We start from the raw sequence: 17,789 nt of genomic DNA on the forward strand, positions 1-17,789 counted from the left end.
GAAGAACACCGAGGCGTTCCCAGGCCAGCCGAGAGACATAGTCCCTCCAGCGTGTCCTGGGTCTTCCCCGGGGCCTCCTCCCAGGGGGACATGCCTGGAACACCTCCCCAGGGAGGCGTCCAGGAGGCATCCGAAAAAGATGCCCGAGCCACCTCAGCTGGTTCCTCTCGATGTGGAGGAGCAGCGGCTCTACTCCGAGCTCCTCCCGAGTGACTGTGCTTCTCACCCTATCTCTAAGGGAGCGCCCAGCCACCCTGCGAAGGAAACTCATTTCAGCCGCTTGTATCCGCGATCTTGTTCTTTCTGTCATTACCCAAAGCTCATGACCATAGGTGAGAGTCGGAACGTAGATCGACCGGTAAATTGAGAGCTTCGCCTTTTGGCTCAGCTCCTTCTTCACCACGACGGACCGGTAAAGCGACCGCATCACTGCGGAGGCTGCACCGATCCGCCTGTCGATCTCACGCTCCATCCTTCCCTCACTCGTGAACAAGATCCCGAGATACTTAAACTCCTCCACTTGAGGCAGGACTTCTCCACCAACCTGGAGAGGGCAAGCCACCCTTTTCCGGTCGAGAACCATGGCCTCGGACTTGGAGGTGCTGATTCTCATCCCAGCCGCTTCACACTCGACTGCAAACCGCCCCAGTGCATGCTGAAGGTCCTGGTTTGAAGAAGCCAACAGGACAACATCATCCGCAAAAAGCAGAGATGAAATCCTGTGGTTCCCAAACAGGATTCCTTCCGGCCCCTGGCTGCACCTAGAAATTCTGTCCATAAAAATTATGAACAGAACCGGTGACAAAGGGCAGCCCTGACGGAGTCCAACATGCACTGGGAACAGGTCTGACTTACTGCCGGCAATGCGAACCAGACTCCTGCTCCGTTCGTACAGGGACCGGACAGCCCTTAGCAAAGAGCCCCGAACCCCATACTCCCGAAGCACCCCCCACAGAATACCATGGGGGACACGGTCGAATGCCTTCTCCAGATCCACAAAGCACATGTGGACTGGTTGGGCAAACTCCCATGAACCCTCGAGCACCCTATGAAGGGTATAGAGCTGGTCCAGTGTTCCGCGACCAGGACGAAAACCGCATTGTTCCTCCTGGATCCGAGGTTCGACTATTGGTCGAATTCTCCTCTCCAGTACCCTGGAGTAAACTTTCCCTGGGAGGCTGAGAAGTGTGATTCCCCTATAATTGGAGCACACTCTCCGGTCCCCTTTCTTAAAAAGAGGGACCACCACCCCAGTCTGCCACTCCAGAGGCACTGTCCCCGACCGCCACGCGATGTTGCAGAGGCGTGTCAACCAAGACAGCCCCACAACATCCAGAGACTTGAGATACTCAGGGCGGATCTCATCCACCCCCGGTGCCTTGCCACCGAGGAGCTTGCAAACCACCTCAGTGACTTCGGCTTGGGTAATGGACGAGACTGAACTGGAAAAGGAAAAAAAACAATAACAGTGAAGGGGAGCGCGATAAAGATATGTAAGGAATGTGGGTAAAGTTGAGAAAATAAGAAGAGGTAATGAAAGGAAAAAAAATGAAGAGATAATATTCTTGGGGCAAATTTGATCGGACATGACAAAACTGACATAACTCCGACAAAGCTGAAGTACTTGTCCTGGGACCACATGCAGTTAGAAGTAAGTTTTCTGATTTCACAGTAACTCTGGATGGCCTTTCTGTTTCTTCACATGTAGCAGTAAAAGACCTCGGAGTGATGATAGACCCCAGGCTTTCATTCGAAATTCACATTGAGAAAGAAGCAGATCGGGGTGGTTTTTTATTAATGGAAGAGTAGGCTGGCTTGTTGGTCTAGGGGTGAAAAAGACACGAAAGCTCTTCAAATTCGTCCTCAATTGTTGGCTCTTTGGATTAGGATGACATCGAACCTTTTGCCACGGAGAAAGAAGCGGACGGATTTTTTTTTCCTAATTTATTTGCTGCTTTAGATAGTTTGGCTCATTGGTCTAGTGGTATGATTCTTGCTTTGGAGGCGAGAGGTCCCGGGTTCAACTCCTGCACGAGCCCAGGCTTTACCTTAAATGGTCGATCTGGACTGGAGAATCAGGGATGTTGCTGGAGTGTGTCTTTCTTAAAGTGCGAGTCTAATGAAAGTGACATCAGAAAATCCCTGCCTCGTCGTGTGTGATGTGCTTGAATACACTGTAAAGTTGGCAAATAAATGAAAAATTGGTTTGGATTTCTTTTTCTGCACCTGAATTGAGGAATGTGTAAAGGACATTAGACACTGGATGCTTATTAATTTGCTTCTGCTTAACTCTGACAAAACGGAAGTACTTGTCCTGGGACCACATGCAGCTCGAAGTAAGTTTTCTGATTCCACAGTAACTCTGGATGGCCTTTCTGTTTCTTCACGTGTAGCAGTAAAAGACCTCGGAGTGATTATTCACCCCAGTCTTTCATTCGAAACTCACATTGGGAAGGAAGCGGAAGTTTTTTTGTTTTTTTTTTGCTGTTTGTTGAGCTCTAGGTTGGCTTGTTGGTCTAGGGGTATGATTCTCGCTTTGGGTGCGAGAGGTCCCGGCTTCAACTCCCGGACAAGCCCAAGTTTTTCCTTAAATGGTCGATCTGGACTGGGGTATCAGGGATTTCACTTGGCTGAATTGTTCTTCAAGTGCTCATCTCATGAAAGTTACATCAGAAGGTGTGACGTGCTCAAATACGCTGTAAAGTTGCCGGATAAATCAAAAAGTGATTTTGAAAACTGCTTTTTTGCATCTGAATTCTGTTCCAAAAATCACTAAAAGCTCGGCCGCCATTTTTAGTTCGCTGCGATTTACAGGTCGGCGGTGCTGCACGCGTGACATCATTTACGCCAGTCCGTTCTTTTGTTTCCACACGAACTGTATCCTATTCTCTGCAGTGGCGTGCGTTCTTGATACCGAGTCTTTTGAAAAAGACACGAAAGCTCTTCAAACTCGTCCTCAATCGTTGGCTCTTTGGATTAGGATGACATCAAACCTTTTGCCGCGGAGAAAGAAGCGGACGGATTTTTTTTCCTAATTTATCCTTTGCTTTAGATAGTTTGGCTCGTTGGTCTAGGGGTATGATTCTTGCTTAGGGTGCGAGAGGTCCCGGCTTCAACTCCCGGACAAGCCCAGGCTTTACCTTAAATGGTCGATCTGGACTGGGGTATCAGGGATGTCGCTGGATTGCGTCTTTCTTAAAGTGCGAGTCTAATGAAAGTGACATCAGAAAATCCCTGCCTCGTCGTGTGTGATGTGCTTGAATACACTGTAAAGTTGGCAAATAAATGAAAAATTGGTTTGGGTTCCTTTTTCTGCACCTGAATTGAGGAATGTGTAAAGGACATTAGACACTGGATGCTTATTAATTTGCTTCTGCTTAACTCTGACAAAACTGAAGTACTTGTCCTAGGACCACATGCAGCTCGAAGTAAGTTTTCTGATTCCACAGTAACTCTGGATGGCCTTTCTGTTTCTTCACGTGTAGCAGTAAAAGACCTCGGAGTGATTATTCACCCCAGTCTTTCATTCGAAAATTTGAAACTCACATTGGGAAGGAAGTGGATGTTTTTGGTTTTTTTTTTGAACTGTGTTTAGATTCAGTCTTGGTTGAGGAAACTCTTCACAACCATCATGGTGATGGCTCACAGAATGTGACGGATTGTGACCGGACATCCAAACCCTCCCAAGCATCTGTAATGGGCCATGGCAATCCAGGCTCTGGGTTCCACCACTTCCTGATGAACTCGCAGTGTTCGCACCAATCCAGCTGCAGGCACATCCATGAGGGCTCACCAAGCTCAATGCCTGCTGGGACGTTCGTACCTCATCACTCACATTACGGATTTTACGCACCAGGTAATGAATAGTATGATAGTTTAATTCTTGTAAATCTACTATACATCCCAATCGCATGCGCATAGATAGATAGATAGATAGATAGATAATAACCGTGGTGTGTTAAAGTCTTTCTCCTTTCTACACAAGATGGCACAGTCAATTATCTTATTGTGGGCCAAGTACTAGAATCCTGCACACACACCCCAGAGATATAGACTTCTGTCATTATATAAATAACACTTTACACAATTATATAGGCTCGATCTGTTCTTCAGTCATACATACATAGTGCATTTATATTCACCGATCAGCCATAACATTAACACCACTGGCAGGTGAAGTGAATTACATTGATTATCTCATTACAATGGCACCTGTCAAGAAGTGGGAAATATTAGGCAACAAGTGAACAGTCAGTTCTCGAAGCATTATTGCCAACTTAGTGACTTTTTTAAATAAAAAACAAAGCGACTAGCGACAAATCTTGTGACTTTTTGGACAAATCTTAGATACTTTAGATACTGTATTAAAATCATGTCTGGGGTGGCACGGTGGTGTAGTGGTTAGCGCTGTTGCCTCACAGCAAGAAGGTCCGGGTTCGAGCCCCGTGGCTGGCGAGGGCCTTTCTGTGCGGAGTTTGCATGTTGTCTGTGTGGGTTTCCTCTGGATGCTCCGGTTTCCCCCACAGTCCAAAGACATGCAGGTTAGGTTAACTGGTGACTCTAAATTGACCGTAGGTGTGAGTGTGAATGGTTGTCTGTGTCTATGTGTCAGCCTTGTGATGACCTGGCGACTTGTCCAGGGTGTACCCTGCCCTTCGCCTGTAGTCAGCTGGGATAGGCTCCAGCTTGCCTGCGACCCTGTAGAAGGATAAAGCGGCTAGAGGAGATGAGAAAATCATGTCTGTCACCAGCTATGAGGTTACTGAGGTCTGGACCTCAGTAATTTTTTTTAGAACTAAAAAATAAATAAATAATAATAATCAGATCAAATAAAAAGTTTAAACCTAAAGACAACTGGATAAAAAGCAAACTTCTCTCATAAGATGACTGCATGCTGTCCAAAAATGTCTTCTTGCCAGCCATAGTCACGTGGTCCCCCTTGAAAGCTGGGGAACAATAGTCTGTTAAGGGGGGGGAAGAAAAGGGGGAAGAAGGGAAAAAGAGGAAAAAAAGGAAAAAAGAGGGAAAGGGAAGAGAAAAGATTATTAAGGGCTTAGCTTATAATTTTTATGATTTTTATGTATTGAACCATGGTAAACATTAGTTGTGAATAATTTTTAAAAAAAAATTTTTCTATTTTCCCATAAATATATTTGACTTTGGCATCGCCGGTTCGAATCCCACCTCCGGCAAAACAATTTGACATTCAGTACAATTGTAATATTTCATCAACTTTTATTAATATTGATATTAAACATGTTCCATCAAGTACTGTTGGCTTTTTTTAAAGGTTTTTGGTTGTTAAAGGTTTTTGATTGAGTGACAGCTAGTGTAAAGACTGACAAGTGTCTTTTGAATCACATCAGATTACGTTATATAACATGTTAACACTGATTAAAATAGACATTTGCCTCATATTTTCATCCAAAGTGTTTTTGCTATCCATGTGGTGTTAAAGGTATATTCTTCAAAGATTGTATTATATTAGCTTTTGTAGAATCCTTATTATAAAAACCTTAATTAAAAAAAATATAGTATATATATGAAAGTGCTTAAGTCACAAAAAGACCCATTTTGATATATTTAAAAAAATTTTATTTCACATTTATTCATAGAAACATATTTCACATTTATTCAAGATCACACAAAGAGTTGGGGCAGCGTGTCCCCCCAAAAAATAACAGAACATATTTACACATTCAAAACAACAACAACTCCTCTCTAGTGCAAACAAACAGTCTGCAGCCTGCCCCCAAACAAGAACAACAAATCACAGACTGTACCTTTAAGGAGGAGTCCTACACTTTTTTTAATTCATATAATTAAACAGTGAATTAATGGCACTGTAATATTCACAATTAATGAACAGCATTCACCAGCTTGCTTCAGCTTTACTCACTTGCGGGTCAGGATAAGCCTGAACATCTGGGCGTGCGGCAGGTCCAGCTGCTCCCGGACAGCTTGACTGGTCGACAAGTAATTCAGGGAACAGACCGTACACCTGAGGGTTTCGGTCAGCATCAGGTAATACCTGTCAATGTCCAGGACTTTACGGGCCCTTTTATGGACACCATATCCAGTCAGCTGCTTTCCACAGGAGGGGCAGAAAACTCTCACTTTCCACAGGTGGTAGGGCATCCACACCATCAGCCTGTGTGTGAAAAAGCGGTCTGGAGTCGGGTCTGGTGGTAAATGAGTGCTGGGACTGGGGGCTCATACCACAACTTCAGATCCGCTCGTAGTCTGCCAGACTGGAATATGGTGTTGGCAATCCAGCGCTGGTCCTGTGTGGGGATCGTCTTCCTCAACTCCCCTGGCAACCAAAATGAAGCTCCATCTCCTGCTTCATCCTGATAGGTTGAAGATAAAATAAGAATTAGTTTTATGCATGAATACAAGTTAAAAATCAGCAAATAAAATGCAGACACACACATATGCACGCACACATAAACACACACACACACCCACACACAGACACACTCAAGTAATCTGTGTGACTTCTGTAGTGTGTTATTCCTACCAGGCTGCTGGTGTTGGTATCGCCATGTGGACATGCAGGAGGAGGAAGAGGAGCAGGGCTTGGGGTCCTCACGGAGGATGCAGCAGAGGGAGCAGGGCTTGGGGTCCTCACGGAGGATGCAGCAGAGGGAGCAGGGCTTGGGGTCCTCACGGAGGATGTAGCAGAGGGAGGAAGAGGAGTGGGGCTTGGGGTCCTTCTGGCCACTAGATGTGGCTTCAAAGAGGCTGACTGCACCCCGCCAAAACGTTGCTTGGTGAACTGAAAGCAGTTAACATTCAGTAAGACTTCAATGAAAACAGACACAGAACACTTAAAGCTCAAGTGGGATGGCATCATTCAAAGCAATCAGTATAAATCATATTCACTGCTGACAGGCTTGGAGGAGGCCGCAAGAAAGTCTTCTGAGCAGCTGCAGGGGCCACAGATCCCTGACTGGCTGGCGCTGGCTCTCCTGCCACTGGTGACTGTGTGGCAGGCTGCTAAAATGGAATTACAGAATGGGAAGAGATAGTTAACAGCAGATGAGCATGTTTTAGTACCACAAAAGCTTGAAGAATCAGTCAGCACATCACATAGCTCACCTTTGTGGTATGGAAACCACAAGTGCAGCCTGTGGGCCCACCAAAAAGTGTTGCCTGCCCACGTGTCTGGAGGGGGCATTTCTCTATCTACAATGACATCATTATCGCTCAGTCAAGAATGAGTTACTCAGTGTTCAACATACTAATCTCTGTTAAGCAGTCAGTACTGTCTTCCTACTTTACCTTTTGATAGAGGTCGTGTCATTTTTTTTGCCTTGACACTGGTCTGTTACCAGAGCCAGAGGGCCAAACTCCGCTGGAGGCAAAAGTTCTCAATCTCGCCATCCACTCCCCCTCCCCCATGCCTTTATGGCTCTTACTCATCTGAATGAAGAAAACATAAAAATAAAGACAGTGATCACAATTTCCATTTATATAACGATAGAGAAATAGCTTGGATACACACATTAACACCCTTTATTCTTACACTAATGCTGGGACTGGTGCACACTTACTGTAAACAAGCCATATTCTTACACTAATGCTGGGACTGGTGCACACTTACTGTAAACAAGCCATATTGAGGTAACATTACAAGAGAATGCTAACAAACAAAATGCTAAACAAATTCAAACTATTGTTGGTTTATTATTGAATATCAACACTGAGTCAAGATAAATAGCCTAACACACGTTTATAATCAACCATCATATTACCATCGTGGCAGAAGTTAATGTCCAACCACAAAATTACCATCGTAGCATAGGATAAATATAATGTCCATCCTTACGTTAATATTATGCTAACATAATTCATATGTAAATCTATGCCTTTTGATCATCATATTTGCTTTCTTTACGTCAATAACAGTAATTTCGCAAAAACGCTGACATGCCATTGAATTGATATATGATCATTTTCCACAGGTATTAAACGTTAGCAAGACAGTAAACTTATCTGACAATCGTTTGTTCGTTGCTGAATTTACACAAAGTTTTTACAGAAAACTTTGTCATAATATGGTCTTACTTTTAGTATTGCTGGATTGATGACGACAGCCGCTGAAAAAAGTGAACTGAGCGAAGACTCTCCGTTGCAAGGTACGCACAATCCAATGTGAGATTGGAGAGAAGCGTAGCGATTGGCTTGTGAGATTGGAGAATCCAATGTGAGATTGGAGAGAAGCATAGCGATTGGCTTGTGAGATTGGAGAATCCAATGTGAGATTGGAGAGAAGCGTAGCGATTGGCTTGTGAGATTGGAGAGAAGCGTAGCGATTGGCTGTGACATTGGACTCATAGAAACAGACTATCATTCACCAGGGAGCGCCATGGAGCCCATAGCTATGCTAGTCTAAGGGGGAGGTTTTGTTTCTGGAGCAGAACTTGAAAATTATGAGTGGTATGGTCTTGAAAGTAAGTATCCAATTGCCCGAGTAGTTTGCCATGATCGTATAGTGGTTAGTGCTCTGCATTGTGGCTACAGCAACCCTGGTTCGAAACCGGGTCATAGCAAAGGAAATAAAAAGCTACCTGAAGAGGCAAAATTTTGGGTTTACTGTCATTAGTCATTTGCACTGTTAGAGTTGATTTGTTTTTATTTATTTATTTGTCTTCCGTTCAATACTGACACTTTTGCACAGTTTTTATCTTCATTCATCACAATTCTTGATTTTAGCACTATTAATGCACAGTCACATGTACAAAGTGCATATATAGCTATTTTTTATTGTTACATTTTTATCTGTATATTGCAAAGTCAGCTTGTTCTTTTTTTAATTCTATTTTATGTTGCACAGTGTGTCTTTTTCTTTTCACATATTTGATAACGTGCTGCTGCAACAAAAATTCCCAGCTTGGGAGCTATCTATCTATCTTTGTGATTACACAGCCTGATAATTACAATTCATTTTTTTATACCCCCACTCCAAAGAAGTGGGGATATACTGGTTTACCTCCGTCCGTCCGTCTGTATCTCCGTCCATCCAAAACACCCTTTTTCTCAGCAACCACAAATCATAGTCACTTAGTACCAAACTTCAGCTTGGTGTTCTATACTGTGTATACCGTTTTCAAGTCTGTCACACATCGACTATCTGTTTACCGACTGAATGTATTTATGAAATTTATAGGGTGGATTTAGACGCTATTTCAAGAAGCAAAATGCTATTTCAAAATGACGGTTTACCAGGATGCTATTTGAAATACCTGGGTTGAACACTGCTCTTTACTTACTTGTTTCAGGGTTAATTATTTGTTGAAGTCAACATTCATAATAAGTGTCCTATTCCTTCAATTGCTTGTATTCTGATATAAGCGAGAGTGAGGGTATATGTAAGTGAGTAGTAGTTCACAGTTGACATTGTTTTGTAATTCATTTATTCAAATTGTCATAAATATGTATCATGATTTATCATTGCAATATATCATTACATGCTGAGTAAATATTATCATAAATAATGTTACACATGCAAATATTCGTATAAAAGCACACCCATTTGATCTATATTGGCCTTTAAAAGCGGGTGACTAGGAATATCGTGTGCTGGATATTGGATATACATGTGTGGAGTGTAACGAGAGAAGAGCAGGGCTCACCGACTCCACAGCCACACTGGGGACGATCCTCTCATCGATCTCCTTCAGCTTGTTAGCAAACAGCTGTCTGTCCTCTGTGGCAATGATGGACTCTACAGGTGTGCCCAAAACCTTCACACTGTACTGCTGCAGCATGCCAATCTGAAACAGCACCACTCCTACCACAGGGTATCGTAGGTCGTAAGTTTAAGTATCCAGAACTAGACCTGCGGCTACAATCATCGACACCTTAATGATCTTTTGGCCATTGCAAAAGTAGAAGAGACTTTCAATACATAAATTGTGCATGAATAGTCACTCAAACTTCCACTGGAAAAAAATAAGTTGATTCCCGATTACTTAGCGTGTCAGATGATGTGACACCGTTCCACAGTTATCGACACCGTTCCACAATTATTGACATTGAGATGAGAATTATTTTTTTAAATGGTATGTGGAATTAAGTTAACAAAACAGTTTTTATTTAATTTTTTATATAGACTTGTATTAAGTCCAAAATATGTTTTATATAAATATATCGAAGTCAGTGCTTAGGTAAATGAGGAAGTAATCCTAATGGTTGTAAACAAATGAACTGATAATGTTTAACCTGTGTCAGAAAATCTTTTTGTTCCACTTTCTAAGTACTTTTGTACATTAAATTTTGTTAAATCACTCATTGTCGTTTGTATTAATTTCTAGGTTTGTAGTTTACCAATAAATGTCAACAGGCAATTGATATTATAACCACATGAAAATCCAGGTAAAAGGTCGCATGTCAGTTCTCGAACCAAAACTTTATATTTCTATATCTAAAAATATAAAATGTCTGATATTGTAATATATGGTAGATATTTACAACAAACTGCAAAAAAAAATTCTAAATGGAATAGAAAAACCTGAATATTTCAAGCATGTAATTTATAATACATATATATATATATATATATATATATATATATATATATATATATATATATATATATATATATATATATACTAGGAATTTGATTTTGGTCGAATTCTATTTATTTCAATCAGATTCCAAATACTCTCTAAGCATTCCATTCTGTTCTGAATCAGGAAAAAATTATGATAAATCACAGCACTTATATATTTTTAAAGTACTTCATCTGCTTCAACAATGCTACACAAAGATCAATCCATAACAGTTGTAAATGTCACTTAATTCCACAAGGTGTCGATAATGGTGGACACCGGTGAAAGTGATCACGATGATCAACACCTCACATGACTTCTCAAACGCGTGATAAGATACAAAATGCCGACTGTCAAATGAAAGAGTAAGAAACAAAGTAGGTTTCGACAAGGATATCATGAAATATCGGTGAATTTGATAAGTAAAAACATGTCCATGATCTTTCCACCATACTTACATGCAATGATAGCATCCAGGTTTTCCTCAACTTGCTCATCGTGCTAAAAAAAAATTCCATCTCAGATAACGAGCTGTGTCATCAGACGACAAGATCAAAGGGTGAGGGGTGTCTTCCGGTTGATTAATTAACCAATAAAACTGTTGGAACTGAAACTCACCTTTGTAAAATTGTTTTCAATTGGTAAACCTGAAAAGGTGTCAGTAATTATGTACTGTTGATAATTGTAGCTGTCACTCTATAGCTACACATGTAGAGATATAATTCAGAACAGGTCTCACCACAGTTGAGTGCCATTTGTCCGCCGATGGAGAGCAGGATGCCATCCGGACTCTCAGCTTTGACCACCACCATCACCAATTGGGGTGTTATGGCCAAGAAGTAGTGCCTGCTTGGTTCCCACATTGTTAGTCTGCACCGAGGCACTGGTCAGGTTCATCAGCACCGTCTTCAGGTTCTCCTCCTGCACACAGTGCAACAGTGTGGATATTTACTCTGTTCCAGTGCAACAGGTCTAATTAGCAAAAGCTGCATTTCCTCCACAAACTCCATCATGGCAATAAAAGATCATACTAGCATCAAATCTAAAATTCTAATTCTCGCTAGTGTGCAAAGTCAGCTTAGACAGCGTTTACTGATATGCTCCTCTGATGAGCTCCGAAGGTTAGCTATCACAGATTCCTTTCACTTTGTTTGTCTTTATTTCTTGAATTGATGACTGACCTCAGTATCTCCAACTCACATTTTTCAACAGGGTTGTCATATTCCCACCATCCACTATGAAATTCTAACTCTCGCTCAAGTGCAAAGTCAGCTGAGACAGCTAGTGGGATCGATGCCCGCATTCTCCAAAACACCCACTGTCCCCGTGCTCGCATTTTACAGAGAAAAACTTTCTTGTCATCTTGCAAACCAGCCGAATCATCTGCATTTTCAGCCAAGTCAAGATCAAATTTCTTTCGCCACATTCAAAGCAGCACATCTGTGAAAACAGCCACTGTTTGGATTAAACCCACAACCTTGGCACTGTTTGCAACAATGACCAAATCAACTAACTGCACACTGCTTTTCTGCTGATATGCTCCTCTGATGAGCTCCGAAGGTGAGCTATCACAGATTGCTTTCAGTTTGCTTGGCTTTATTTCTTGAATTGCCCACTGACCTCAGAATCTCCAACTCAGATTTTTCAACAGGCTTGTCATAGTCCCACCATCCACTATGAAATTCTAACTCTCGCTCGAGTGCAAAGTCAGCTGAGACAGCTTTTACAAACTGAAAATATGATGCTTACCTGCTTGTATTCTTAAAGCTGCTGGTGAAAAGCAAGCTGCTGTCGTGAAAAGGCACTTTTCACCACCTTCCAGCCAACTGCTCTCATTGAACAATGAAGCAACAAATGCTTCCTGAGGCATGCCCCAAAAGTGTGAGAAGCATGCCAGGGACTCCATGTGAGGAGATTGGGTTGTTTTAGGGGCAAAACCCATGAAGCTTACCACCTGGTATTCATGCAAATGGGAGTCAGAATACACTCCCCCAGAACAAAAGTCTGCTTCTGGGCAGTCGCTCACTTGAAAATAAACAACCAACCAACCAATGGAAACTCAGGCATGGTTCCAGAGAGCAACGAGCAGGCCAGGAAGGGCAGGTTGGGAAGCTTCTGGTTAGTAGTTGGACAAATGCTCAAACATAGCAGGGGAATTAGCTCAAGTGGTAGAGCGCTTGCTTAGCATGTAAGAGGTAGTGGGATCGATGCCCACATTCTCCAAAGCCGCCAGCTTACTTGCATTTTACAGAGAAAAACATTCTTGTCATCTCGCAAACCAGCCGAATCATCTGCACTTTCAGCCAAGTCAAGATCAAATTTCTTTCGCCACATTCAAAGCAGCACATCTGTGAAAACAGCCACTGTTTGGATTAAACCCACAACCTTGGCACTGTTTGCAACAATGACCAAATCAACTAACTGCACACTGCTTTTCTGCTGATATGCTCCTCTGATGAGCTCCGAAGGTGAGCTATCACAGATTCCTTTCAGTTTGCTTGGCTTTATTTCTTGAATTGCCCACTGACCTCAGAATCTCCAACTCACATTTTTCAACAGGCTTGTCATAGTCCCACCATCTACTATGAAATTCTAACTCTCGCTCGAGTGCAAAGTCAGCTGAGACAGCTTTTACAAACTGAAAATATGATGCTTACCTGCTTGTATTCTTAAAGCTGCTGGTGAAAAGCAAGCTGCTGTCGTGAAAAGGCACTTTTCACCACCTTCCAGCCAACTGCTCTCATTGAACAATGAAGCAACAAATGCTTCCTGAGGCATGCCCCAAAAGTGTGAGAAGCATGCCAGGGACTCCATGTGAGGAGATTGGGTTGTTTTAGGGGCAAAACGCGTGAAGCTTACCACCTGGTATTCATGCAAATGGGAGTCAGAATACACTCCCCCAGAACAAAAGTCTGCTTCTGGGCAGTCGCTCACTTGAAAATAAACAACCAACCAACCAATGGAAACTCAGGCATGGTTCCAGAGAGCAACGAGCAGGCCAGGAAGGGCAGTTTGGGGAGCTTGCGGTAGTTAGTTGGTCAAACGCTCCAACATAGCAGGGGAATTAGCTCAAGTGGTAGAGCGCTTGCTTTGCATGTAAGAGGTAGTGGGATCTATGCCCACATTCTCCAAAGCCACCAGCTTACCTGCATTTTACAGAGAAAAACATTCTTGTCATCTTGCAAACCAGCCGAATCATCTGCACTTTCAGCCAAGTCAAGATCAAATTTCTTTCGCCACATTCGAAGCAGCACATCTGTGAAAACAGCCACTATTTGGATTAAACCCACAACCTTGGCACTGTTTGCAACAATGACCAAATCAACTAACTGCACACTGCTTTTCTGCTGATATGCTCCTCTGATGAGCTCCGAAGGTGAGCTATCACAGATTCCTTTCAGTTTGCTTGGCTTTATTTCTTGAATTGCCCACTGACCTCAGAATCTCCAACTCACATTTTTCAACAGGCTTGTCATAGTCCCACCATCTACTATGAAATTCTAACTCTCGCTCGAGTGCAAAGTCAGCTGAGACAGCTTTTACAAACTGAAAATATGATGCTTACCTGCTTGTATTCTTAAAGCTGCTGGTGAAAAGCAAGCTGCTGTCGTGAAAAGGCACTTTTCACCACCTTCCAGCCAACTGCTCTCATTGAACAATGAAGCAACAAATGCTTCCTGAGGCATGCCCCAAAAGTGTGAGAAGCATGCCAGGGACTCCATGTGAGGAGATTGGGTTGTTTTAGGGGCAAAACCCGTGAAGCTTACCACCTGGTATTCATGCAAATGGGAGTCAGAATACACTCCCCCAGAACAAAAGTCTGCTTCTGGGCAGTCGCTCACTTGAAAATAAACAACAAACCAACCAATGGAAACTCAGGCATGGTTCCAGAGAGCAACGAGCAGGCCAGGAAGGGCAGATTGGGAAGCTTCTGGTTAGTAGTTGGACAAAAGCTCAAACATAGCAGGGGAATTAGCTCAAGTGGTAGAGCGCTTGCTTAGCATGTAAGAGGTAGTGGGATCAATGCCCACTTTCTCCAAAGCCGCCAGCTTACTTGCATTTTACAGAGAAAAACATTCTTGTCATCTCGCAAACCAGCCGAATCATCTGCACTTTCAGCCAAGTCAAGATCAAATTTCTTTCGCCACATTCAAAGCAGCACATCTGTGAAAACAGCCACTGTTTGGATTAAACCCACAACCTTGGCACTGTTTGCAACAATGACCAAATCAACTAACTGCACACTGCTTTTCTGCTGATATGCTCCTCTGATGAGCTCCGAAGGTGAGCTATCACAGATTCCTTTCAGTTTGCTTGGCTTTATTTCTTGAATTGCCCACTGACCTCAGAATCTCCAACTCACATTTTTCAACAGGCTTGTCATAGTCCCACCATCCACTATGAAATTCTAGCTCTCGCTCGAGTGCAAAGTCAGCTGAGACAGCTTTTACAAACTGAAAATATGATGCTTACCTGCTTGTATTCTTAAAGCTGCTGGTGAAAAGCAAGCTGCTGTCGTGAAAAGGCACTTTTCACCACCTTCCAGCCAACTGCTCTCATTGAACAATGAAGCAACAAATGCTTCCTGAGGCATGCCCCAAAAGTGTGAGAAGCATGCCAGGGACTCCATGTGAGGAGATTGGGTTGTTTTAGGGGCAAAACCCGTGAAGCTTACCACCTGGTATTCATGCAAATGGGAGTCAGAATACACTCCCCCAGAACAAAAGTCTGCTTCTGGGCAGTCGCTCACTTGAAAATAAACAACCAACCAACCAATGGAAACTCAGGCATGGTTCCAGAGAGCAACGAGCAGGCCAGGAAGGGCAGTTTGGGGAGCTTGCGGTAGTTAGTTGGTCAAACGCTCCAACACAGCAGGGGAATTAGCTCAAGTGGTAGAGCGCTTGCTTTGCATGTAAGAGGTAGTGGGATCGATGCCCACATTCTCCAAAGCCGCCAGCTTACTTGCTTTTTACAGAGAAAAACATTCTTGTCATCTTGCAATCCAGCCGAATCATCTGCACTTTCAGCCAAGTCAAGATCAAATTTCTTTCGCCACATTCAAAGCAGCACATCTGTGAAAACAGCCACTGTTTGGATTAAACCCACAACCTTGGCACTGTTTGCAACAATGACCAAATCAACTAACTGCACACTGCTTTTCTGCTGATATGCTCCTCTGATGAGCTCCGAAGGTGAGCTATCACAGATTCCTTTCAGTTTGCTTGGCTTTATTTCTTGAATTGCCCACTGACCTCAGAATCTCCAACTCACATTTTTCAACAGGCTTTTCATAGTCCCACCATCCACTATGAAATTCTAGCTCTCGCTCGAGTGCAAAGTCAGCTGAGACAGCTTTTACAAACTGAAAATATGATGCTTACCTGCTTGTATTCTTAAAGCTGCTGGTGAAAAGCAAGCTGCTGTCGTGAAAAGGCACTTTTCACCACCTTCCAGCCAACTGCTCTCATTGAACAATGAAGCAACAAATGCTTCCTGAGGCATGCCCCAAAAGTGTGAGAAGCATGCCAGGGACTCCATGTGAGGAGATTGGGTTGTTTTAGGGGCAAAACCCGTGAAGCTTACCACCTGGTATTCATGCAAATGGGAGTCAGAATACACTCCCCCAGAACAAAAGTCTGCTTCTGGGCAGTCGCTCACTTGAAAATAAACAACCAACCAGCCAATGGAAACTCAGGCATGGTTCCAGAGAGCAACGAGCAGGCCAGGAAGGGCAGGTTGGGGAGCTTCTGGTTAGTAGTTGGACAAATGCTCAAACATAGCAGGGGAATTAGCTCAAGTGGTAGAGTGCTTGCTTAGCATGTAAGAGGTAGTGGGATTGATGCCCACATTCTCCAAAGCCTCCATCTTACTTGCATTTTACAGAGAAAAACATTCTTGTCATCTTGCAAACCAGCCGAATCATCTGCACTTTCAGCCAAGTCAAGATCAAATTTCTTTCGCCACATTCAAAGCAGCACATCTGTGAAAACAGCCACTGTTTGGATTAAACCCACAACCTTGGCACTGTTTGCAACAATGACCAAATCAACTAACTGCACACTGCTTTTCTGCTGATATGCTCCTCTGATGAGCTCCGAAGGTGAGCTATCACAGATTCCTTTCAGTTTGCTTGGCTTTATTTCTTGAATTGCCCACTGACCTCAGAATCTCCAACTCACATTTTTCAACAGGCTTTTCATAGTCCCACCATCCACTATGAAATTCTAGCTCTCGCTCGAGTGCAAAGTCAGCTGAGACAGCTTTTACAAACTGAAAATATGATGCTTACCTGCTTGTATTCTTAAAGCTGCTGGTGAAAAGCAAGCTGCTGTCGTGAAAAGGCACTTTTCACCACCTTCCAGCCAACTGCTCTCATTGAACAATGAAGCAACAAATGCTTCCTGAGGCATGCCCCAAAAGTGTGAGAAGCATGCCAGGGACTCCATGTGAGGAGATTGGGTTGTTTTAGGGGCAAAACCCGTGAAGCTTACCACCTGGTATTCATGCAAATGGGAGTCAGAATACACTCCCCCAGAACAAAAGTCTGCTTCTGGGCAGTCGCTCACTTGAAAATAAACAACCAACCAACCAATGGAAACTCAGGCATGGTTCCAGAGAGCAACGAGCAGGCCAGGAAGGGCAGTTTGGGGAGCTTGTGGTAGTTAGTTGGTCAAACGCTCAAACACAGCAGCGGAATTAGCTCAAGTGGTAGGGCACTTGCTTTGCATGTAAGAGGTAGTGGGATCGATGCCCACATTCTCCAAAGCCGCCAGCTTACTTGCATTTTACAGAGAAAAACATTCTTGTCATCTTGCAAACCAGCCAAATCATCTGCACTTTCAGCCAAGTCAAGATCAAATTTCTGTCGCCACCTTCAAAGCAGCACATCTGTGAAAACAGCCACTATTTGGATTAAACCCACAACCTTGGCACTGTTTGCAACAATGACCAGATCAACTAACTGCACACTGCTTTTCTGCTGATATGCTCCTCTGATGAGCTCCGAAGGTGAGCTATCACAGATTCCTTTCAGTTTGCTTGGCTTTATTTCTTGAATTGCCCACTGACCTCAGAATCTCCAACTCAGATTTTTCAACAGGCTTGTCATAGTCCCACCATCCACTATGAAATTCTAACTCTCGCTCGAGTGCAAAGTCAGCTGAGACAGCTTTTACAAACTGAAAATATGATGCTTACCTGCTTGTATTCTTAAAGCTGCTGGTGAAAAGCAAG

General features: G+C 43.2%; 3 non-coding genes across 3 annotated transcripts; all 3 read left to right on the plus strand.

Annotated features, from left to right (window-relative positions):
- Nucleotides 1-2,505: 2,505 nt before the first annotated feature.
- On the plus strand, nucleotides 2,506-2,577 carry trnap-ugg (transfer RNA proline (anticodon UGG)). The gene has a single exon. It is a non-coding gene; the product is annotated as a tRNA-Pro (tRNA).
- A 10,129-nt stretch (nucleotides 2,578-12,706) lies between these two features.
- trnaa-agc (transfer RNA alanine (anticodon AGC)) lies at nucleotides 12,707-12,779 on the plus strand. The gene has a single exon. It is a non-coding gene; the product is annotated as a tRNA-Ala (tRNA).
- A 2,651-nt stretch (nucleotides 12,780-15,430) lies between these two features.
- trnaa-ugc (transfer RNA alanine (anticodon UGC)) lies at nucleotides 15,431-15,503 on the plus strand. The gene has a single exon. It is a non-coding gene; the product is annotated as a tRNA-Ala (tRNA).
- Nucleotides 15,504-17,789: the final 2,286 nt, after the last annotated feature.

Source organism: Neoarius graeffei, chromosome 1, assembly GCF_027579695.1.
Source record: "Neoarius graeffei isolate fNeoGra1 chromosome 1, fNeoGra1.pri, whole genome shotgun sequence".
NCBI classification, from domain to species: domain Eukaryota; kingdom Metazoa; phylum Chordata; class Actinopteri; order Siluriformes; family Ariidae; genus Neoarius; species Neoarius graeffei.